At 34.2% G+C, this 23,833-nt stretch overlaps 1 protein-coding gene and 1 pseudogene across 1 annotated transcript in view; one reads left to right on the top strand and one right to left on the bottom strand.

Moving 5' to 3' along the window:
• The window catches only part of ZSWIM5 (zinc finger SWIM-type containing 5), a 147,342-nt gene that overhangs the window by 16,527 nt on the left and 106,982 nt on the right, over positions 1–23,833 (top strand). The window lies entirely within an intron of this gene.
• LOC112479367 lies at positions 2,494–2,611 on the bottom strand (annotated as a pseudogene).

Below are 23,833 nucleotides of genomic sequence, written 5' to 3'. Positions count from 1 at the left end.
ATTGAGCATCCTTATAACCAGTATTTTGAACTCTGGTAGATTACTTGTTTCCATTTCATTTAGTTCTTTTTTCTGGAGTTTTGCCTTCTTTTTTCATTTGGGACATGTTTTTTTGTCTTCTCATTTTGGCTGACTTCTGGTGTTTGTTTCTAAATATTAGGTAGATCTGCCTCATCTCCTGGTCTTGACGGAGTGGCCTTATGTAGAAGGCGCCCTGTGGGGCCTAGTAGTACAGTCTTTCTGGTCAGTGGAGCTGGGTGCTCTGGGTATGTCCCTTGTGTGGGTTGTATGTGACCACCTGTTGTATTTGGCCTTCAATTGCTGTTGGCACATCAGTGGGTGAGGTTGACCCTCGTGCTGGCTGGTTGCAAGGTCTGTTTGTGACAACAGCATTTAAGTTGCCTTGAGATGGCTGTCCCATGGAGCTGGAGTTGCTTTAGCAGGGTTCTGTGCCAGCTGAATCTGCCTTTCAGGTGTGTTGTTTTTGGAGCTTGTGGGTGGTGCTCTGGTGTGGGTTGAAGCTAGCCACTGGGTGTGTTGGGTCTGGAGCCTCTTGGGAGGTGCTCCAGTGCAGGCCAAGGTCAGCTACTGCTTATACCAGGCTTAAGGTTGCTTGGTAGGAGCTACAAAGTGATTTGCATTTGGTTGCCACTTATGCTGGACATGGAGGTGTGGGAGAGCCTATGCTGTGGCTGAGGACAGCTGCTACTTGTGCTGGGCTTGGGAATCTTTTGGTAGACACCACTATGTGGGCTGAGGCCAGTTGCCATTTGTGTTGGGCTTGTGGCTGCTTAGTTGAAGACATATTCCAGGCCAAGACTGGCTGCTGCTTATACCAGACTTAGGGCCACCTGATGGAAATTTTAATGCAAGTTGAGACTCGTCGTTGCTTATATTGGGGTTGGAGTCACTTTGCAAGAGCAACAAGGCATGCTGAGGCTGGCCACTGCTTCTTTGGGGTTTGTGGACTTTTGAGAGATTTTGGGAAAGTCTGCATGGTGAGCCAAGGTAGGCTGCTTTCATGGAGATGCCACTGGAACAGGCACGGGTAAGCAAGTTGAGTTGCGTAGGATCTCGGGATCAGCAGGGTTGGATGAATGGTGTTAGGTTAATAGAGAGCATCAATTTGGCTCCTGCCTGTGATGGGCCAGCTGGGTGCAAGGAGAGCTCCACAGAGGAGCACTTCTGTCCTGGAGAGAGTTACTCCCAGGCACCTGCTAGCACTTCTGTCCCTGGAGAGAGTTACCTCAAGTCCTGCCTCTCCAGACCTTGCCCTGAATTTTGTCAATTTAGTTCCTCCCTGTATGTCCCTGGAGCTTTTTGAACTGCTGACCCTGTGCTGGAACTTAAAGTGAGTCATTTTGTGCCTTTAGGAGCAGCATGTCTCCATCTCCTGCAGCCCTTTGTATCTCTGGGACACAATCCCATGTGCTTTTTACAGCCAGATGTTATGGGGACTCCTCTTTCTGCCATTGATGCCCTGTGCTAGGGAGCCTGGTGTGGGGCTGGGACCCTTTGCTCCTTAGGAGGTACTCTGCCAAGATATCCTTCCCATTTCTTAATCGCCACACCATGAGTACGGGACCTTCTTGTTCCACATCTCCGTCCCTCCTACCAGTCTTGATGTGGCTTCTTCTTCATATCCTTAGTTATAGAGATTTTGTGTAGCTAGTCTTCAGGTGGTTCTCAATTGTGGTTGTTTTATAATTTAGCTCTAGTTTTATGTGATTGTGAGAGGAGACGAGTTTACCTACTCTGCCATCTTGCCTGGAAGTTAATAATATAGTATTATTGAATAGCCATCATGCTGTACATTATATTCCTGGGACTTACTCATAACTGAAAATTTGTACCCTTTGACTAACATTTCTCCATTTTCCCCACCCCTCAGCTATTGGCAACCACCATTCTATTTTCTGTTTCTATGAGTTTGATGTTTTTAGATTCCATATGTAAGTGAGATCATATAATATTTGTCTTTATGACTTTTTTCACTTAGCATAATGCCCTCAAGGTCTATCCATGTTCCCACAAATGGCAATTTTCCTTCTTTTTTTATGGCTGAATGATATTCCATTGTATATAGAAACACACCACATTTTCTTTATCCATTCATTTCTTGATGGACATTTAGGTTATTTCCATATCTCGGCTATTGTAAATAATGCTACAGTGAATATAGGAAGGCAGGTATCTCTTCCAGGTAGCGATTTCACTCCTTTCAATATATATGCAGAAGTGGGATTGCTGGATTATATGGTAGTTAAATTTTTAATTTTTTGAAGAACTTTCATACTGTTTTCCATAGAGGCTGTACTAATTTACATTCCTGCCAACAGTGCACTCAGTTCCCTTTTTTCCACATCCTTGGTAACATTTAGTTCTTGTTTGTTTGTTTGTTTTTATTTTTTTATATTTTTTTTAGGCAAGGCAACCCTTGGTTGACTTCACAGATTGCAAGGACCTTACAAGCCTTTATTTTTTTATTTTTTACACTTACAGCACCTGGTCTTCCTAGGTGGTCTCCCATCCAAGTACTAACCAGGCCCGACCCTGCTTAGCTTCTGAGATAGACAGGATCGAGCTTGTTCAGGGTAGAATGGTCGTAGACTATGAAGGAACTTTTTAAATTTTATGTAGTCCCACTTGCTTGTTTTCACTTTTGTTCTTGTGCTTTTGGTTTCATATCCAAAAAAAATCATTGCCAAGACCTATGTCAAGAAGCTATTTTCTTATATTTTCTTCTTGGAATTTTGTGGTTTCTGGCCTTACATTTAAGTCTTTAATCCATTTTGAGTTAATTTTTGTGAGTAGTAACATAGGGGTTCAATTTTTCTTGTGCATGTGGATATCTAGTTTTCTTAACACCATTTATTGAGGAGATTATGCTTTTTGCATCGAGTACTTTTAGCTCCCTTGTCAAATATTAGTTGACCATATATGTGTGGGTTTATTTTCAGGCTCTTGATTTAGTTCCATTGGTCTGTGTGTCTGTTTTTTTGCCAGTACCATATACAGTTTTTATTATTGTTTTTCAAGATTGTTTTGGCTATTCTGGTTCCCTTGAGTGTCCATATAAATTTTAGTATCAGCTTGTCAATTTTTTCAAAAACCAGCTGGGATTTTATAGGGATTGCATCGAATCTGTGGATCAAATTGTACAAATGGTTATTGCCATTTGTATTAATTTTCTATTGCTGCCATAACAAATACCACAACTTTAGTGACTGAAAACAACAGTTTTAATATCTTACAATTCTGGAGTTCAGAAGTCTGAAATGGGTCTTTCCGGGCAAAAATCAAGTTGTTGACAAAGCTATGTGCCATCCAATGGCTCTAGGGGAAAATCCCTTTCCAGGCCTTTTTCCAGCTTCTAGAAGCCACTAACATTCCTTGGCTCATGGCTCTTTCCTCCATTTTTGAAGTATATTACTCCACCCTCTACTTCCATTGTCACATTTCCTCTCTCTAACTTTAAGCCTCTTGCCTGCCTTTTATAAGGACCCAATGATTACATTGGACCCATTCAGATAATTCATATAATCTCCACATCTCAAGAATTTTAACTTAATCACATTTGCAAAGTCCCTTTTGCCAAGTTCTAGGGATTTAGATATTGATATATTTGAAGAGGGTGGGCATTGTTCTATCTACCATACCATTTTAACAAGACCTAGTCTTTTGATTCATGGACATGGCATGTTTTCCCACTTATTTGGGTCCTCTTTAATTTCTTTCAACAATATTTTATAGAGTGGAAATTCTGTACTTCCTTGGTTGAATTTACTCTCAAGTATTTTATTTTTTTTTAATGCTATTTTAAGTGGAATTGTTTTCTTAATTTTACTTCCAGATTATTCATTGCTAGTGTATTTAATTACAATTAATTTTTGGTAATTGATCTTATACTGGTATGATAGATTTTTGTATATTGATCTTGTACCTCTAACCTTGTTGAACTCATTTATTAGTTCTGTCAATAGAGATAATTTTTCTTCTTCCTTTTCAATTGGTAGCCTACAGTCTTTATTTTTGCAAGTCACAAAACTCAGTATTATTTGTGCTATAGAATGCATTGGACTAAGGGAGATGTCCTGTTTTCCACTGAACTTGGAAATGTTTTAATGTGCTATTGTCTTATTTAATGTGCTATTGTGTTATTTAGGGTTAAGAGAATTTAATCCTAAGGAAGCAAGAATGAGAGAAAAGGAAGTGAGATAGGTAAGGAAAGGAGCGGTAATATAAGGGTGTGTTACAGAGTTGGTTACTGTTTGGTATCAAGTGCAAGTGATTGCTCAGTCTCCCTGAATTGCCTTATGGAAAGGGCAAGGAGAATATCTGCTGCCTTCCATTTTTTATTTAATAAGATTCAGAACTGGGAAATATTTTGTTATTAAAGATATATTTTGCATATATTTCTCTAATTTTAATCATTATTGGTTTTACAGTTTGGATTGTAGGGATTGTAGGATTATAGGAATTGTTCATTTACTGCTGCTATTCTGCATAGCCTACAAATTTAAGTACCTTAAATTCCCTGTGTGTGGTATGTTTTTTTTTTTTTTTTCAATTATAAACTGAGAAAAGGAATTGGACATAGTTCATAATCTTGTTATAATCTATGAAACTCTTAATGGTTGGAAATATAAAATAAGTAAGAACAAAGATCTAGTACATTTCAGAAAAACATTTTTTTTCTTTTTCAATATCATATTCTTCTTTCCTATTTTCTGTACTGTTTATTTTTTTATTTTCTGGATAGGCTTTAGGAATATAGGAATCACAGTGTAGCAAAACAGCTAATTATAAGATATCATAAAATGATACTTGCTCTTCCTCTTTCCTCTTCTTTCTTATCCCCGAACTCTTAACCATTCTCTTTTCTCTCTTCTGCCTTACTTTTCTGAAAAATTCAGTCCAAACCTGGGGGAAGCAAGAGAGAAAAGGAAGTGAGACACAGGGAAGAAGGGAAAGTGACAGCACCAAGTGGCAGCAGCCTAAAAGGGAATGTTGAAGCCCAGCAACACACTCTTGAATGGCCTGCAAAAATTTGGTAATCTAAAATAGTTGGACTGTAGAACCAGAGAGTAGAATGGTAGTTGTCAGGGCCTGGAAAGGGGTTATGTTGGTCAAAGGATACAAACTTTGAGGTATAAGATGAAAAAATTTTAAGGATCTAATGTACAACATAGTGATTATGGTTAATAATACTGTATTGTATACTTGAAATTTACTAAGAGGGTAGATCTTAAGTGTTCTTAACACATACACACACATACAGATGATAACTGTGAGGGTGATGGGCACGTTAATTAACTCGATTGTGGTAAGCATTTTATACTGTATATATACATTAAATCATGTACATCTTAAATAATGTACAACTTAAATATACAATTTTTATTTTTCAATCATACTTTAATAAAGCTGGAAAAAATTGGAAAATATTCCCCCTCCAAAAAATTATTTGAACTGTACTTGCAATTTTTCTGCAAATTTGAGTTTGTTTTAAAATAAAAAGGAATAAATATAGTTATGTTGTATTAACTTTAATTGTATTTCCATATTACCTGTTTACTTTGAGCTATTTAAGCCAATATTTTTTTGTTTCTTAGCTTACATTTCAAATCTGTTATTTGAATAAGAATTATTTTTTAATGTTTTAGTTTTATTTCATGTTTATTTTAAAGGTTAATTTATCAACAGTACAAACATACGTAACTCATCATTCATTTTAAGTGATACTTGGTTATTTCTTATTCAAATTACAAACTAAGGTTTTGAGTTTTTAAAGAATAATTTTATCTTGATTGTATAATCTTACAGTCTTCTAATTTTAAAAACTTTGTAAATATTGACATTTAACATAATCTCACTTTTTTTGCTTAACAATGGCGACAATAATATTAATAGCTAATACATAGTGAGCATTTACTATGTGCCAGCATCGTGCTAAGTATTTAACATGTTTTAACGTATTTAATTCATACAACAATGTTTTGAGATATGTACTGTTATCCTAGTTTTACAGATGAAGAAATGATGCCCACTTAAGAAATTTGTCTAAGTTCACATAGCTAGTTTAAGTGGCAGAGCTGAGGTTAGAACACAGGCAATCTGATGCCTGTGTCCAAGATCTTAATCATTAGGTTATATTCAATTATGCGTTGTGAAAAATAAAATGAACAACTTAAGTCCAAAAGAGTGATTTTGAAGATAAAAAAAAAATCTATTAAATGAAGATATTATATAGTGAAATTATGTTTCCTTTTCTGTCCATAAATTAAAAAATTCAGATATAGGTTTTGTATATAGTGTGTGACAAATCTTTATTGTCTTTAATAACACCCATTGCCTTCTTTGTTATATCACACCTTTAATGCACAGACTTAAAAAAAAAAGCTGGTGCTGTACTAGAACAACAACTATTGTTAATAATTTAGTGTATTAAATTCATATATCATAGACCTATTATGTATTCATAAAAGATTAACTTTTTCTCCAGTAGTACAAAATGGCTTAAATTTGATTGTTATAATTTTAACACAAGGAAATAATTCATTTTGCAATATAGATAGAAAAACCAAACAGGTGATTTTATAAATGGAGAATATATTATTGATTTTATTCACATTATTTTTGTTTGCCTATATTATTTACCCATAGCAATTTAGATATTCTCAGTTTTCCTTTTGTTTACAGAAAATGCTAGAAAGCAGTAGATTTTAACAAAGGAAAAAAAGAGACAGAACCTTTGGAAGTTTTACTGAGGAGTGGTCTATAAAACTCATTTTAAGAATGATTTATAGATACAGAGAACGTTTTGATTGTTGCCAGATAGGAGGGGATTTAGGGGGTGGGTGAAAAACAGGAAGGGTTTAAGTAAAAATTAGTAGTTACAAAATAGTCATGGGGATGTAAAGTATAGCATAGAGAATATAGTCAATAATATTGTGCTAACTATGTATGGTGTCAGGTGGGTACTAGATTTATCCAGGTGATCACTTTGTAAGTTAATAAATATCTAATGACTATGTTGTACACCTGGAATTAATATAATATTGTATGCCAACTGTAATGGGAAAAATTTTTTTTAATTGATTATTTTTTATTATTATTTATGCCTCTAGCACATGGTCTTCCTAGGTGGTCTCCCATCCAAGTACTAACCAAGCCCGACCCTGCTTAGCTTCCAAAATCAGGCTCGTTCAGGGTGGCATGGCTATAGACAATGGACCATGGCTCTACTGGGGCATGAATCCAGTACCTCCTGCGTGTAAAGCAGACATGCTAACCGCTACACTATGAAACCACGTCCAGAAAAATTTTTTAATCGTTAAAAAAATAGGAATGATTTGCATGATGGTTGTAATCTAAGTATGTGGTTTATTTGCTTACTGCTCTAAACCTGGTGATCTTAGCAGTTCAGGGACGATAATAAGGCCATGCTGTGGGAAAAAAAGATGTGCCAGCAATCTTCATAGCTCCTTTTATGAGAGGATTTTTTTCAGAATTCAGCCATAGGAGGTAATGTATCTGAAGTGCCTATTAAAGTATAAAGTTCTATATTGATATTAGTAGTGACTTGTCTAAGATCATGTGTAGTAAATATGCTACAGAACTGTAAATTAGCATTTTTTCTCAGTTTTCTGAATTGTGAAATATTTCATTTTTAAAGAATATATTTTGTTCATTTTAGTTCATTCCACTAAGAATATACTTGTAGTATGTATGTATGTATGTATGTATGTATGTACGTATTTATTTAATTTATTTATATTATGGTGACATTGGTTAACAAAATCCGTAAGTTTCAGGAGTACAGTTTAGCAGTAAGGCATATATGTGTTGTACTAATTTGGCACTGGGTTCTCAGTTGTTATAATGTTGCTTTTAAACAACATATATGCAATTTATTACAACTGAAGTTTGCATTTTATCTCCTCTTTTGGGCAAATTTATCTTTTTTGGGAGGAAAATACAACTACTATTTGCTCAACAAAATATGGTCAAAACAAAGTGTAGGGTAAATGTTTAATCACTATGTTGTACACTTGAAACTAATACAATATTGTATGTCAACTGTAATTGAGAAATACATTTTAAAACAATTTAAAAAAAACCCTAAAAACCCTATAGTATAAGGTAGCCCGCAAACAGAATCTTGCTTATTCACTTTTACAACCATTTGAGTTACATTTTGGCTCCAGCATTCAATGCTGGATTTTCCATTCAGCATTGAATGGATCATCTTTCCTTTATTTTGAGCATTACATAAAAGTATACATTTATAAGCATTCTTAAAATATGAATAGATTTCCGCCCCTGTATCTTGGATATTAGGGATTTGAGGAGAGTTCAGAAAGAATTTATAGGCTGAAAAATTCATGTAATGAAATTAATGATGCTTTAAAGCAGCAGGTGAGTGAAAAAGGTAAGCTGTCACTTGAGTAACCTTACTTAAATCACCAATATTTTTTATTTTTTATCTTATAGAAACAATTATAATTCTAAATAATTGTGTAAAAATTTTGCTAAAATAATTGGTTGCCCAGTGGTTAAATTTCTTTTAAAGTATTTGTTAAATTATTGGTAATTAACAAAAATTGGTTATAGTGATGTAATACTGTTTTGTACAGTATTCTCAGCTCTCTCTTGATAGTATTGGTTAATGTTTATTCTCACAAAGCCCCTAGGATTATGCTTTATTTTTTTTATAATTATATTTTTGTGCTTTGTGATTTTTATGAGGTTCTGGAATGTAATAACATGACCTATCTTATAAAAATAGACTGAACTATTTCTGAAAGAAGTGTAATAGTCAGAAGAGCTGCAATGGGAGAGGCTTTCACATGGTACATAGGCTGTGAAACTGTTCAATGGACTTTAGTTTCAGAGACAATATCTGTTTTAAATTAATCTTTGTCAGATTCATGCCATGGTAGATAGTTCAAATTCAACTGACTTTCTGACCTTAGAACAAAAGAATACCATACACTAATTTTTTCAATATAAAATTAATTTTTTGAGTTTTAGTTGCTGTGATTTAGTCCTAGAGCTTGTTGAAAGACGATGGAGGAGGGTATTTGGCGTTAATAAAAATTTTTTTGTGGCACTTGTTAGAAAATTGAAAATGTGTATGGAGAAACATGGGCCATTCTGGAAGCCAACATGCATTAGTTGTCCCATTGGCAGAATTTTCAGTAACTAGCAGTTAATTGTTTGAATAAATCCTTGTGTTGAAATTGCTTAATTTTACACTGTTAATTGTGTCTTTTTTTTCAAAAATGCATCTAGAGTAGATGTGAAAATATGTGATTTGTAAATAAAGATTTTTCTATTATGAGATAAATGTTATTTTTCACTAATCATGTGAAATAATGTAATTTAATTACAGTTCTAAATATTGGTAAATCTCCAATCATTTTTAATTTAATAAGAAGTTATTTCAAGGTCTTTGAATGTATAACATGTCTTTCTAAAATTAAAACTTCTAATTTATGTAGTTACCTACTCTTAGGACTTACTTCAATATTTACTTCCTAATGTGATTCAGTATGTGCTTTGAGTGAGGTGGGAGGGATTATAATTTATGAATCCCATTACTGTTGAGGGTTCAAAAGAAGTATTTCCTAAAATAACTTAACTAGCTTTGTTGTTTTTAAAAAGTTACATACTCACTAATTAATTATAATAATATATAAAAGTTTAAAGAAAAAAAGATAAAAGTCATCCGAACATCTTTCCAGACAGCTTTCTCAGTATATAGGCACAGAGATATATGCATACCATTTTGTATAAATAGGTTCATATAACATATGCAACCTTTAAGATGTTTGGGAACTTTAATTCTTAAATAAAATAGTTTACATATACACACATATGTATATACACACATAGATGTTGCTGAGTTTTAGTACTTTATTGGCTTAGAGGCATAATGTTACATATAGGGAGATTAAAACCTGATTGTGCTTATAAATATTAAAGACTCTAATAAGTTTTTTATTCAGTGCATATTGTGCATTAAATTTTGTGATGTGGGAAATGCTAAAGAAAATATTTAGATTCTATCATATAGATTGAGAACCATAAAAGTTTTATTATTCATATGTTTGTTCATTCAATAATATGAGTTGAATTAGTTGAGACTGTATATTAAACTTGTGGGTTGAACTGTGATAAGCAATTAGAAATATGAAAATAGAATGATTTGGATTTTGTTGACAGTAGGGAACTGATTAGAAAGGTAACATGATGAAATATATTAGGAAATTTAATCTAGTAGTTCTATGTCATTCAAGTCAAGTAAAGAAAGACAGTATAGCCTGGTGATAATAGCATAGGCCTTAGAATTAGAGATTAGGGTTCAAATTCCAACTGTGTAACTTACTAGCTCCTTGGTCTTATAAGTTGTTTTATCTTTAAGTAACAACATCCTTGTCCCTAATATGGGGTCATAATACCTAGCTTTTAGAATTGTAAGCACATTTAATGAGAGGTTACTTCATGCCAGGCTCTGTATTAAATGTTTACATGCATTATCTCATTTACATGAGATTATATGTTTCCCCACCTTTTATGGTTGGATTTTGAAGGAGGAGTAGAGGAATTCTTCAGTTGCTGGAGGGGGTGGGGAAATGAATGTAGGAAGGAAATTCCAAGTAGAAGGAATGTAGATGTAGAGCTTTCAAGTATAAAAGAATGTGGTGTATTTGAGAAATTATGTGTGTGTGAAGGGAAATCATAAGACAGATGGAAAATGAGAGTAGAAATTTAGCTTAACCCAGATTATCAAGGATCTGTCCTTCTAAGGAGTCTGGGCTTTATCCTGAAAGTAGGTAGCACAAATCCAGGTAAAGTAAATGAGTGAAATGGACTGGGTAAGGACTGTGGTTAACTGGAAATTGTAAATCACATATGCCCTGTCTATCTAGATGTCCTATTCTCTGCTCTGAGTTTTACTATGTAGAAATTTGGGCCCAGTGTTACCCAATTTTCTAATTTTTAAAAGCAAAACCAAATATCCATATTTTAATATGAAATCTATTTTCAAAATACCTGCATGTGGGGGAATACCTCCATCTTTATTCTTTAAGCAGCCCATAGGCTATCGGTTTTTGGCCTGTACTGTATGTAGACAGTTGGGAAGCCATGCAAGCTTTTTAATAACAAGGTTAGAAACATGACCAGATCTGATTTTGAGATAGATTATTCTTGTCTCAGTGTGGGGATTAGACTGGTGAGAATGAAGAATGAATGTAGAATGGCTGTTGTAGTAGGTAGAAAAATGAAAAAAAAGTGGCTAACCTAAAATGGTGGCATTAGGGCAGGAAGTAGGAGTGGGAGTGGGAGTGGGAGTGGGAGATGAATTAAAGAGATAATTTCAGTATAGTACTTCCCAATATTTTCACTCAATGGATCACTGGAAAGATTTATGTCTTGCAGGCAAGCTATATTTATTAGTAATCATTACCATAAAATTTAATTGCCAATTGCGTAAGATAACTAGTGCATAATTGAGTTGATGCAATTCTAGTTCATAGTAAAAAACAACAACAAAACCAAACCCTGAAGTTGTAATTAGCTTTTACAACCTTATTGCAAGTATAAATACAATAGAGAAAAGTGAGTGTGTACAATTCTTAATTACTACTCACATTAAATCTAGCTTAAAAAGGGAAAATAAATCACTCAGAGGCTTTACAGACCATAATATACTTTAAATCAGGAGAATATACATTTTCTAATCAATTCATTATATCAGTCTCAAATATTTTGGTCTCAAGACTTTTACATTGTTAAAACTTACTGAGGACTCCCAAAGTATTTGTTTATATGGGTCATATTTATCGATGTTTACTATATTCAAAATTAAAATTTAAATGAAGGATCTGCTTTGAAGAGATGTCTCCAACAAAGTGACATTTAAGCTGAGATCTGAAGAATGCAAAATTATGTAATTTGTTAGTGTTTCCAGTCATTTTGACAAATGAATCATACTCATATCTCAATTACCTTTCCTAATTGGAAAATGTGAAGTTCAGACTAGTCACTGAAACTTTAAAAAAACTTGACTAACAGTACAGCAAAGGAAACCACCAACAAAACGAAAAGACAACCGACTGAATGGGAGAAGATATTTGCTTGTGATACATCTGATAAGAGATTACTATCCAAAAATACATAAAGAGCTCATACAACTCAACAACAAAAAACCAAACAATCCAATTAAAAAATGGACAGAAGACCTGAACAGATATTTCTCCAAAGAGGAAATACAGATGGCCAATAGACATATGAAAAGATGCTCAAGGTCACTAATCATCAGAGAAATGCAAATTAAAACCACAGTGAGATGTCATCTCACACCTGTCAGAATGGCTATCATCAATAAATCAAAAAACAAGTATTGACGAGGATGCAAACTGGCACAGCCACTATGGAAAACAGTCTGGAGGTGTCTCAAAAAATTAAAAATGGATATACCTTTTGACCCAGCAATTGCACTTCTGGGTATTTATCCAAAGAAAACCAAAACAATCATTGTTAAGATCTGTGCACCCTTATATTCATGGCAGCACAATTTACAGTAGCTAAGATAAGGATGCAACCTAAATGCCCATCAACAGATGATTGGATAAAGAAGTCGTGGTTCACATATACAATGGAATATTTCTCAGCCATTGAAGAAAATGAAATCCTACCATTTGCAACGACATGGATGGACCTAGAGGTTATTATGCTGAGTGAAATAAGTCAGAGAAAGATAAATACCGTATGATTTCACATATATACGGAATCTAAGGAACAAAAAGAACAAACTAATTAAAAACAGACTCGCAACTATAGAAGACAATCTAGTGACTGCCAGAGGGGAGGGGGGTTGGGAGGCTGGAAGAAAGGGGTGAGGGGTTAAAGAAGTACAAATTAGTAGTTGATAGATGGTCACGGGGTTGGGGAGCACAGCATAGAGAGTGCAGTTAGCATTAATGTAAGGGGTAGGTGGAGAGTAGGAGGAGAGAAAGAACAATTAGGAGGATCATTTTATACACTATATAAATGTCTAACCAATGTACTGTATACTTGAATCTAATAATAAAATTAAATTCTAAAAAATTTGATTAACATACTTTAACAACAATAATAAATAGCTAATATTTACTGATCACTTGCTATATGCTAAAAGTATTAGCATACTTTTGATTTATAAGTTTATTTCATTTAATTCTTATTGCAATGATATGAGAGATTGTTATCCCCATTTTACAAGTGAAAGAAATGGGATTTAGAACAGTTAACTGACTTGAGTAGTAAATTAAGGGGACAGAATTTATATCTAGAACCTGAAAAATTTTTTAAATTACTATTTTTTAAATTAAGTTTATTGGGGTAACATTGGTTAATACAATTACATAATTTTCAGGTATACATTATTATAATTTGACATCTCTATATTTTATTGTGTGTTTACCACCCAAAGTCCAGTTTCCTTCAGCTACCATATATTTGATCACCTTTACTCACTACACTCTCCACCTACCCCCCTGTATTTGACCCCCTTTAACCGTCTATCTATCCCCTCCTTCCCCAACCCCTACCTTCTGGTAGCCACTAGTCTATAGTCCATGTCCATGAGTCTCTGTTTGTTTGTCGTTTATTTGTTGCTTTTAGGTTTATATCCCACATGTAAGTGATATCATTTGATTTTCAACTCTTTCTGTCTGGCTTAATTCGCTTAGAATGATTTTCTCGAGGTCCATCTATGTTGTCGTAAATGGCAGTATTTCATCTCTTCTTATGGCTGAGTAACATTCCATTGTATGTATGTACCACAACTTCTTTAGCCAATCGTCTATTGTAGGACACTTTGGTTGCTTCCATGTGCTGGCCACTGTGAATAATGCTGCTATGAACATTGGTGTGCAAATATCTTTTGGAATATGTTTTCAAGTCTCTAGCAGTGTATGAGGATTCCTATTTCTCCACATTCTCTCCAACATTTGTTATTACTTGTCCTTTTGATAATAGCCATTCTAACAGGTGTGAGATGGTATCTCAAAGTGGTTTTGATTTGACTTTCCCTAATAGCTAGCGATGTTGAGCATCTTTTCATATGTTTGTTGGCCATTTGATTGTCCTCTATGGATGAGTGTCTGTAGAACATGAAATTTTTATACCAAGAACTAAATATAGAAACAAAACAGTAAAGCAAGCTCTTTACTGTATAATAACTCTTATTTGTAATAATTACTCTAACAAACCAACTTATTTATAGTAACTATTCATATAACTTGTACTTAAAAGTATTATTAAGACGCGGAAGTTACTATAAATGCTTTTGGATTAAACCTATTTTTTTATGTGAATTTCTATAAGAGACGAAATACAACTAACTCTGGTCTAGATAGGATTCAGTACAGTTGTTTTTGCAATAGCATGTCAGATGACTGTTAGCACAACACAATTTGAAGTTTTCACTTTTGTCTTTTGAATTTCACTTCCAAATGAATTTCATTTGATTTGACTACTTTTTGATTCAGCCTTATTATTGATTGTGTTACTGTATTAGAATAAAAGAAAGATACATTATTCTCTTCCCAGGAGCCCTAGTTCTTTATGGGTTCTACTATTGCAATGATTTTTACCATTGTGAAAATTCAAATTTTTATAGAGTTTTGCATTATAAGAATTGCAGTTCAGCTATTTAAGGCAGCAACTGCCATATTATCATATAACAGATAGAAAAGAATGGAACTGACATTTATTGAAAACCTTTTACATGCCAGATACATTGAAATCCATTGTCTAAATTATCACAGTAACCTTAGTAAGTATTATCTTTATTTTACTGATGGGAAGAAATACCCCAAAAGTTAAATATCTCAAATTCCCACAGCTAGTTATAGGTAGAGCCAGGGTTTAAATTCGAGTTTATTTGATTTCAAAGAGATAGGTAAACTGTAAAAAGTTCAGTCAATAAATACTTGTCTTTTGGGAGATAATATTTGTGAAACATATGTTTGACAAAAGATTGGTATCCAAGATTTGTAAGGAACTCTTTCAACTCAATAATAACAAGACAAGTAACCCAAGATAATATGGGCAGGAGATATAAACAAATACATCACAAAAGATTATATACAAATGTCTAATAAACACATAAAAAGTATTCAACATCATTAGTTATCAGGGAAATAAATGTAAATTAAAACCACAATGAGATATTACTACATTTCAACCAGAATGTCTAAAATTCAAAAGGCGAATGTCGGCAAGGGTGTAGAGCAATCAGAAATCTTATACATTGTTGTTGGGAATATAAAATGGTATAATTACTTTGGGAAAAGATCTACACATACACCTATCCTATGATCTGGAAATTCCACCCAAGTATTTACTCAAATTAAATGAAAGCATCTTTCAACAATGTCAACAACAAAACTTTTGCAAGAATGTTCATAGCAGCTTTAGTTATAATAGCCCCAAACTGGAAACAGCCTAGTTGTACATGAGCTAACGAATGGCTAAGTAAACTTACATTCATACAATGGATTACCATTGAGCAATAAAAAGGAGAAAACCACTGATAGAGGCAATAGCATTAATACATCTCAAAAATAATATGCCAAGTGAATGAAAAAGCCTCATGCAAAAGAACACATGTTTGATTTCATTATGAGAAGTTCTAAAATAGATAAAACTAATTAATGGTTAAAAAAAACTGGAGCAGTAATTATCTTTGGAGGTAAGGGGCATGAGAAAGCTTTCTGGAGTAATAATAAGGTTCTATACCTTGATTTAAAATTTTTTTAAAATGAACATTGGATTCTTCATTGCAAATGCATGCGAGTACAGTTGATTTTTGTATATTGATCTTGTAACCTTGCTGAACTTGTGTATTATCTCTAATAGTTTTTGTGTAGATTCCTTAGGATTTTCTATATATCAGATCATGCCATCTGTGAATAGAGATAGTAGTTTTACTTCTTCCCTCCCAATATAGATGCCTTTTATTTCTTTTCTTTGCTTAATTACCCTTTCTTTCTCAATCACCTTTGCAGTTTGTTTCTACTCTACCCACCCTTGTTATAATTAACAACCTTCTGAGTATGTCAACTTACATATCACTTTAGATCATCAAACTCATCAGTCTAAGACTGCAGATCATCTTTTCTACCAAAGTCCTCTTTCTCCAGAGTCCCAATATTTTGGTATAACATCATGTCCAACTAATTGTCCAGCCAGAAAATTGAGAATCATCTTTGACTCCTCCATTGTTCTTACCCATCATATCTAATTCACCACTAAGTCCTTATGGTTATGCTTCCTAAATATCTCTTGAATCAGTCTAAAACTTATCCTCTCTGCTACCACTACCCTTGGCCAAACTACCATCATCTCTTGGCAGGATTATTGTACTTGCCTGACTGGTTCCCTCAGAAGCTACCCTTGACATTCTCATCTATTCTTCACTTGTCACTGTGATCTTTCTGAAAAGACAAATATGATCATGTCACTGCCCTACTTAAAACCTTCTAATGGCTTCCTGTTTAAGTCTAGCATGGCTTGAGTCCCTGCCTGCTTGCTTACTATTGCTGTTTGTATAAAGATCAAAATATGGTTTGCAAGGCCCAGCAAGATATGGCCCCTGCCTACCTCCCCAGACGTTTTTACACTGGCTTTCTTTTGATTCCTTGAACAAGACACCTTTTGAATTTTAAGTACCAAAAAGGCAGGGATCATATACCAATGCATACTAAGGGTCTGACTCATGGCAGGTACCAATAAATATTAGTTGAGTAAATATAGATTATGTGCCAAGGTGGATGGATATGTTCATTATCTTGATTGTGATATTGTTTCCATGTATGTATGTCAAAACTTATGTCAAACTTAATATATATCAAAATGTAACCAATTGTATACTTTAAATAGGTACAATTTATTGCCTGTCAATTTTTCTCAATAAGGTTGCTAAACAAACAACTGTGGTCCTTGTACATTCTTTTTGTCTAGAATCTTGTCTTAGCTTAAATATGTTTCCTCATGATCTAGCTTAGAATCTTCCTTCCTATTCTACTTAAGTCTCTCTATTATATATATTATACATCCTTCAGAGCATTTCTCATAATTATGTACAATTATGTAATATTTGTTTAATGTCATCTTTTCCCCTAGACTAAGCTTCATGAAGATAGGGACCATGCCTTTCTTGTTCACTGATGTGTCCTAGGGTTATGTTACAGGCATTCAAATATTTGTTGACTGAATTAACAAATAAAATATGCATCTATTTATTCTACAAATATCCATTGAGCTGAGTCCTTCCATGAACCAGATACTGTTCTAGGTTTTAGAGTTATAGCAGTGAACAAAACAGACGAAATAAATAAATAAATAAAGCAGAGAAAAAGAATAAATAGTACTGAGGCATGTGGAGTATTTGTTTCTTTGCCCATAGAAGCATATAGGGATTAGAATCTGGGCACTGAAGTCTTGACTTTTTGGAGTGGCAGGGCTTAAGGGGCATTATGAGATTAGTCCTTAAGGTATCAAGGTAATTAATGAAGCTGTGAGTGTTGAGCAAGGGGAGAATTGGAGACTTACTAGGATCACACTGAATCCTGGGTTTCTATTCATCCTGCTAATGGTGATGGTGAAAGTTGAGGGTGATTTTATCTAGAGCACATAGAGCTCTGGGTGTTTCCCTGGTTGCTGCTGATAGATTTCTGAAGTACCAGCCATCAGCAAGTTTCTGTGAGACAAACAGAAACAATCTACCTGGCTTAATTTGTCCCTGCTCTCAAGAAACTCACAATCTAGTTGACAGGACATACATGTAGAATAATTATGATATGAAACAGGAGGTAGTAAGAGTAATAGTAGAAATGTACATGTGCTAAAGAATCAAAGAAAGAGAATAATTGCAGAGGGTGTGGGACAGAAAGGAAGCTGGAAGGTGAAACCTAGTAGAGGAAGGATAAGATTTCAACAAACAGACATGCATTTTAAGCAAATGAGCATCTCTATTTGGACGCTTTTTTTCCTGCCCCAAACTTAGCATGTGTAAAGGCAAATATTTCCCACAAACTCAGATCTTTCTCCTAATTTCCTTGTTTGTGATCATTCTTCCCAATACTCATACCATAAACCTTATATCTACCTTTGCTTCTCTCTCCCTCTAAAATAAAAATGACCATAATGACTACCATTTATTGATTAATTACAGTGAGCCAGACTCTATTTGTTTCACATACATTATGCAACTGGTAGGATCTGCTTATCGGAACTCAAAAGTGAAAATGCAGTCCATCTCTCTTATTTTTCCAATTTAAATTAAAACCAACCCAAGTGTCTATATGATACATTTAGTAGAAAGATCAATATCACCCTTTCCCATGTAATGTCTGAAATACAGACATTTCCCTTTCCCTTGTATTGTCTGAAAGCTTCATAGGGTTTATTCATTCTAAACAAGGTGTATCTGATTTCCATTTCTAAGGGAGGAATTTTGGTCTGCTATTACTATTGTTCTCTATTGCCAGGTGGTACAGATGCCAAATACCTCCATTGTCTGGTGTTGCTTGTCCCCACATGGCAAAGTTTCACTGGCCCAGCTTTTGGCAAAGGCCAGTGAGGTGCTTTCAAATGAGGCTGATACCATGGACAAGCTTACTCTTTCAGTGCTCTAATTGACCCAAGGTGTCCCTCTTTGTATACTTTTAATTCCTAAACCATTTAGGCATATAACACAATCCATTCTTTTATAAGGCCCTGCTGTCATAGAGGAGTTGTGCCTGAGTTTGGGTATCCTCTCATTGCAGAGCCCACAATCAATGTCTCTTTATGAAAATCGCCCAAGAATTAAGCAGTATTTTTTTTCCTTCCATCCAAATGCAAAAGGCCTTATATTGTGTCCCTCCCAGAAAATCTTGGTTTGTTTAAGTAGATCATTCCTCCCTGGTAACTAGGGATAGAGGGATCTAGAGTGTGGTATCCATTCTTGAGTCTCAGAGTATTTTGCTAAGCTCTAGTCACTAAAGAAATCTTCTTGCTTTATTGTTACAAAAAAATTAAGCTACTTAAGTGACACTTTTCAGGACAAAGGTCAGTTTCTATTAAAAAATTATCACCTATAGCGCATAACATCTCTTGGGCTATTGCTAAGATTATATCAACTCCAGAGATTCTGATTGATTAGATCTCATATGAGGCCTAGAAATGGGCATATTTTAACAAATACTGGTGATTCTGAAGCAAATGGTCTACAGACTGCCTTTGGGAAATACTCCATAATAGGCTCTCTCACATTCTGTGCTTTATGCCACTATAATACAAAATTACTTGTCCTTGATCTCCCTCCTTCTCCCCTCCTTCCTTCAAGCCTGCTTTGCATATGCACAAGTTTGTATATCTGTTTGGACACTATCCTCTCACATCCTCCCCTCCGTGTGTGGTGGGGAGGGGGAATGGAGTAATATCCTCATTATTCTGTTAAACCTCTCTTCATTCTTTAAAACTGTATTCAGATGTCATCTTCTCTGTGACGCAGGTAGAAAAAAAAAGGACTCCTTTTTTGTACTACTTCTTATATCTTGCAAGTACCATTCTATGTTGTGTTTATTTACATTAGGTTGTAAATTCCTTGAGGGCAGGGATAGTATAGAGTGGGAGACAAATGACAGCAGGCTCTTTACTATTCTGGGAACTAAGACAGAGCCTAGAGTAAGTAGATGTTAAATTTGAGGTCTGAAGTTTGAGTAAGAGTTAGGCAGATTAAAAGGTGTATAAGAAAGTATCTCAGGTAGAGACAATAGTGTGTGTGGAGTCCTAGAGATGAGAGAGTGACACCTTAGAGACTGAAAGAAATTTAATAAAGTTAGAGTTTAGCTAGGGTCAGATCAAACGGCCTTGTAAAAATCTTAAGCCAATTAGAAAGCTAACTCTGCAGTTTAGAGAAAGAATTAGAATTAGGCTAAGAGTAGAAGCAGGGAAAGTGGGTTTTGAAAAACTGTTAGAAAATTGTTGGTCTGAGCTAGTGGAATCCATGAAAAAAGTAGTTGGATTCTAGACATACACAGAAAGCAGTCAGCATGACTTGGTGATTGATTAGATATTGAGAAGATTGCTGTTAAGACAACAGTTGGAGACAAGAAGGACTGCCAGGTTTTTGGCCTTATGGTGATACCATTACTAAGGTAAGGGGGCTGGAGAAGGAGAAGGAATGTATTAGAATGATTGAGGACAATTTGGATGGTGGGAAAGATGTCGAGTTCAGTCTTCAATGTGCTGAATTTGAAATATTTGTGAGACATCCAAGTGTAGATGAGAAGTGGAGTTTTGAAAAAGCAGGAAGAGCTTTGATGTTGAGAATGGGGGAACAAGCTGATGAAAACAAGAATGCCTGACAATGTTGTGGGCCCAGATAAAATTGGTGAACCTGAATTTTTAATAGTACCAGTCAACTTATTTGTGTGATTTTTATTCAATAGTGTATCAGTCTGGTTGCAGGTATAGAGTAGGTGGATAGTTTTAGGATTAAAGTTTTGTCAGGTAGTTGTCAAATAAAGACAGTTGAATGACAGGTTTTAGGATATTGACAAGAGAGTAAAATAATGGGACAAGGAATCTAAGCTGGATGATAATGATAATTTCATTTACCATTATTTATTAAGTGATTAATATGTACCAGGCTCCTAGGAGATGAGTGAAGAATAGCTAGAGAAAAATTAGTGGAGTAGTTAAATGGACTAGAAATCCAAGTGAAGTGGAAGAACAACTATTATAAGATAATTGAGTGAACATCCAAGAAAGGAGTTAAAAGAGAGTAGGATGGAAAACCTGGTGATTTTAGAGGTGGAGCAGTTTGAGACGATGATAAAATATAAAGTGTGGCCAAAGGAGTATGTAACTTGAAATGAAGTGTAGGGTAAGACACTGAAAATATGAAAGTTTAAGAAATTAGAGTTTGGTTTTTAATTTGCTTATCTATATGGATGCTGAAGACAACCACGTAATAGCACTGACTTTTAGTAGAATGGAAGGTTGTGAGTCATTATCAAATTTTTCAGTGGATGAAGTAGACAGAGCAATCAGTGGATAATACCAACCGTTTTCCATGTGACTTTGGGTGAATTGCTGTAAAATGAGAATAACAGAAGTACCTTTTTCATATCAGAATAGAACTGTCAGAAAGTAAATATAAATGCTACTTTATTTATTTTGAAATAATTTCAAACACATGGCAAAGTTGTAAGAATAGTACAGAGATGATAACACCAAATATGAGGATGTGGAGCAGCTAGACTTCTCATACATTGTTGTTGGAAACGATATAAAACACTTTGGAAAAAAGTCTGATTTCTTATAAAGCTACATTTTCACTTCCTTATGACCCTTTCACTCCTAGGTATTTACGAATAAAAATGAAAATGTGCACAAAAACCTTGTGTATGAATGTTAATAACAACTTTATTTATAATAGCACAAAACTGAAAATATCAGAAGGATGAACTATCAATAGAATGACTAAAACTATGATATATTCATACAGCGGACTACTACTTAGCAATAAAAGGAGTTACTGATATATACAACAACATAGATGGATCTCAAAAACATGCTAAGTAAAAGAAAGTTTACTCAAAAGAATATATACAGCATGTTTACATTCATATGAAAATCCAGAATGGGTAAAGCTAACTTATGGCCAAAAAAAAATTTAGAATAGTGGTTGTCACTGAAGCAGGTGGGAGAGTGGGGATTTACTGAGAGTGGCTTGAGGGAACTTTCTGAGATATGATTATCTTATCACTTTGAAATAACTGTTGGGATTAATCGTTCCTGTTTGCATTCATGTTTTCAGTTCCCACTCACCATCTTTGTTGATTTATTTTTCTAGTATATAGAACATTATTAACGTTTTTGTGTAATCAAAACTATGTAAAATAATATTCTTGGAGAGATCTTTCTCCATCCCTTCCACCTCATCCCTCTACCATTGTAGGTAACCAATTTCACTGGTTTCTGGTTTAGACTTCCTCTATTTCTTTTTGCAAAAATAAGCAGATACATTTGTATGTTTAATTCCCAACTTTTTCTTACACACAAAAAATAGTGTCCTTTATATACTCTTTTGGAATTAGCTTTTTTCCCCCACCTAACAATGTATCCTGGAAATCACTCCATATAAGTTAACAGATTAAAAAAAACAAAAACAAAAACAGCTGTATAATACCTTAATGTATGTATTATAGTATTATAAGTTTATTCAGTCAATCTCTTGTGTTTGAGTAGGTAGTTTCCAATATTTTGGTGCAATAAATAACCTTGTGCATCATTGTTTAGGTATTAGTGCAGAATAAACTATTGTAAGTGAGATTACTGGTTCAAAGGGTAAAACTGCATATGTAACTTTGTTAGATATTGCCAAACTCTCCAAAAATTGTACTAGTTTGCATTCCCAGCAGCAGTTTATGAGTACCTATTTCCACATGGACTCACCAAAAAAATGAGTTGTCATACTTTTTAGTTTTATCAATATATTTGGTGAGAAATGGTAGAATACTTTTAATTTGCATTTTTCTGAGTGAAATTGAACATCGTTTCATATGTTTAAGGACCACTTAAAATTTAATACATTTTAAAATCTTTCTTTGTATGTTGTCTGTTCATGCCTTTTCCCCATTTATTTCTCAATGTTTTTTTTTCTTTTTTTTTAAATTAAATTTATTGGGGTGACACTGGGTAATAAAATTATATAGGTTTCAAATGTACAATTTAATAATATATCATCTGTATATTGCATTGTGTTCACCACCCAAAGTCAAGTCTCCTGTTACCATATATTTGACGCCGTTTACCCTTATCTACATCCCTCTCTCCACTTTCCCTCTGGTAACTATTAAACTTGTCTATGTCTATTCTGTGAGTCTATCTTGTTCTTTTGTTGCTTTCAGTTTTATATCCCATGTATGAGTGAAATCATATGGTTCTCAACCCTTTCCGTCTGACTTATTGTGCTTAGCATGATTATCTCAAGATCCATCCATGTTGTCGCAAATGGCAGTATTTCACCTTTCTTATGGCTGAGTAGTATTTCATTGTGTATATGTACCACATCTTCTTTAGCCAATCATCTCTTGAAAGACACTTTGGTTGTTTCCTCGGTATTTTAAAAGGACTTGTGAGGGTTTTTTGCTTCAAATTTGAGGTGTTCTTTCTTAGTTTTTAAAAAAGACCTCCAGATTTTATTGTCTTCTCTCAATTTTTAGAGGTCCTTTAGCAGGTTGTCATTTGTCTTTTGACTTTATGGTGATTTGAGCCAGGCAAATTTTTTTTTTTAATTTTAATTTAGTCAAATTTAACAATCTTTTCTTTTATTCATCTAGATTTTGAATTATAGTTAAAAGCTTCTCCCTATATCCAGGTTATTGAAAACCTACCCATGTTTTCTTTTAGTGTTTGTATAGTTTCACTCTTTTACATTTAGATTTCTGATCTATTTGAAGATTATTCTTATATTATGGTGTGAAGAGTGGATCTAATTTTATTTTATTCCAGTTGTTTTAACATCATTTATTAAAAAGTCCATCTTTGCCCTTGTGATTTGAAAGACCACCTTTATCATATACTTCCAAATTGAGACAGTTTCTGGACATGCTCTTTTATTCCATTGGTCTTTCTGTGTACTCAGGTACTATATGCTGTTTCACTTTTAAAGGCTTTACATTTTTTATACCTGGTAGTAATTCTTCCTTTTCCATTTTTCAGAGCTTTCCCTTTTCAGTTTTTCCGTAGCAGTTCTTTTGTATCTGTTTTTCCATGTGAA

Source organism: Pteropus alecto, unplaced genomic scaffold (genome assembly GCF_000325575.1).
Source record: "Pteropus alecto unplaced genomic scaffold, ASM32557v1 scaffold484, whole genome shotgun sequence".
Lineage (NCBI taxonomy): Eukaryota > Metazoa > Chordata > Mammalia > Chiroptera > Pteropodidae > Pteropus > Pteropus alecto.
This window is presented reverse-complemented; position numbering and strand designations above follow the sequence as displayed.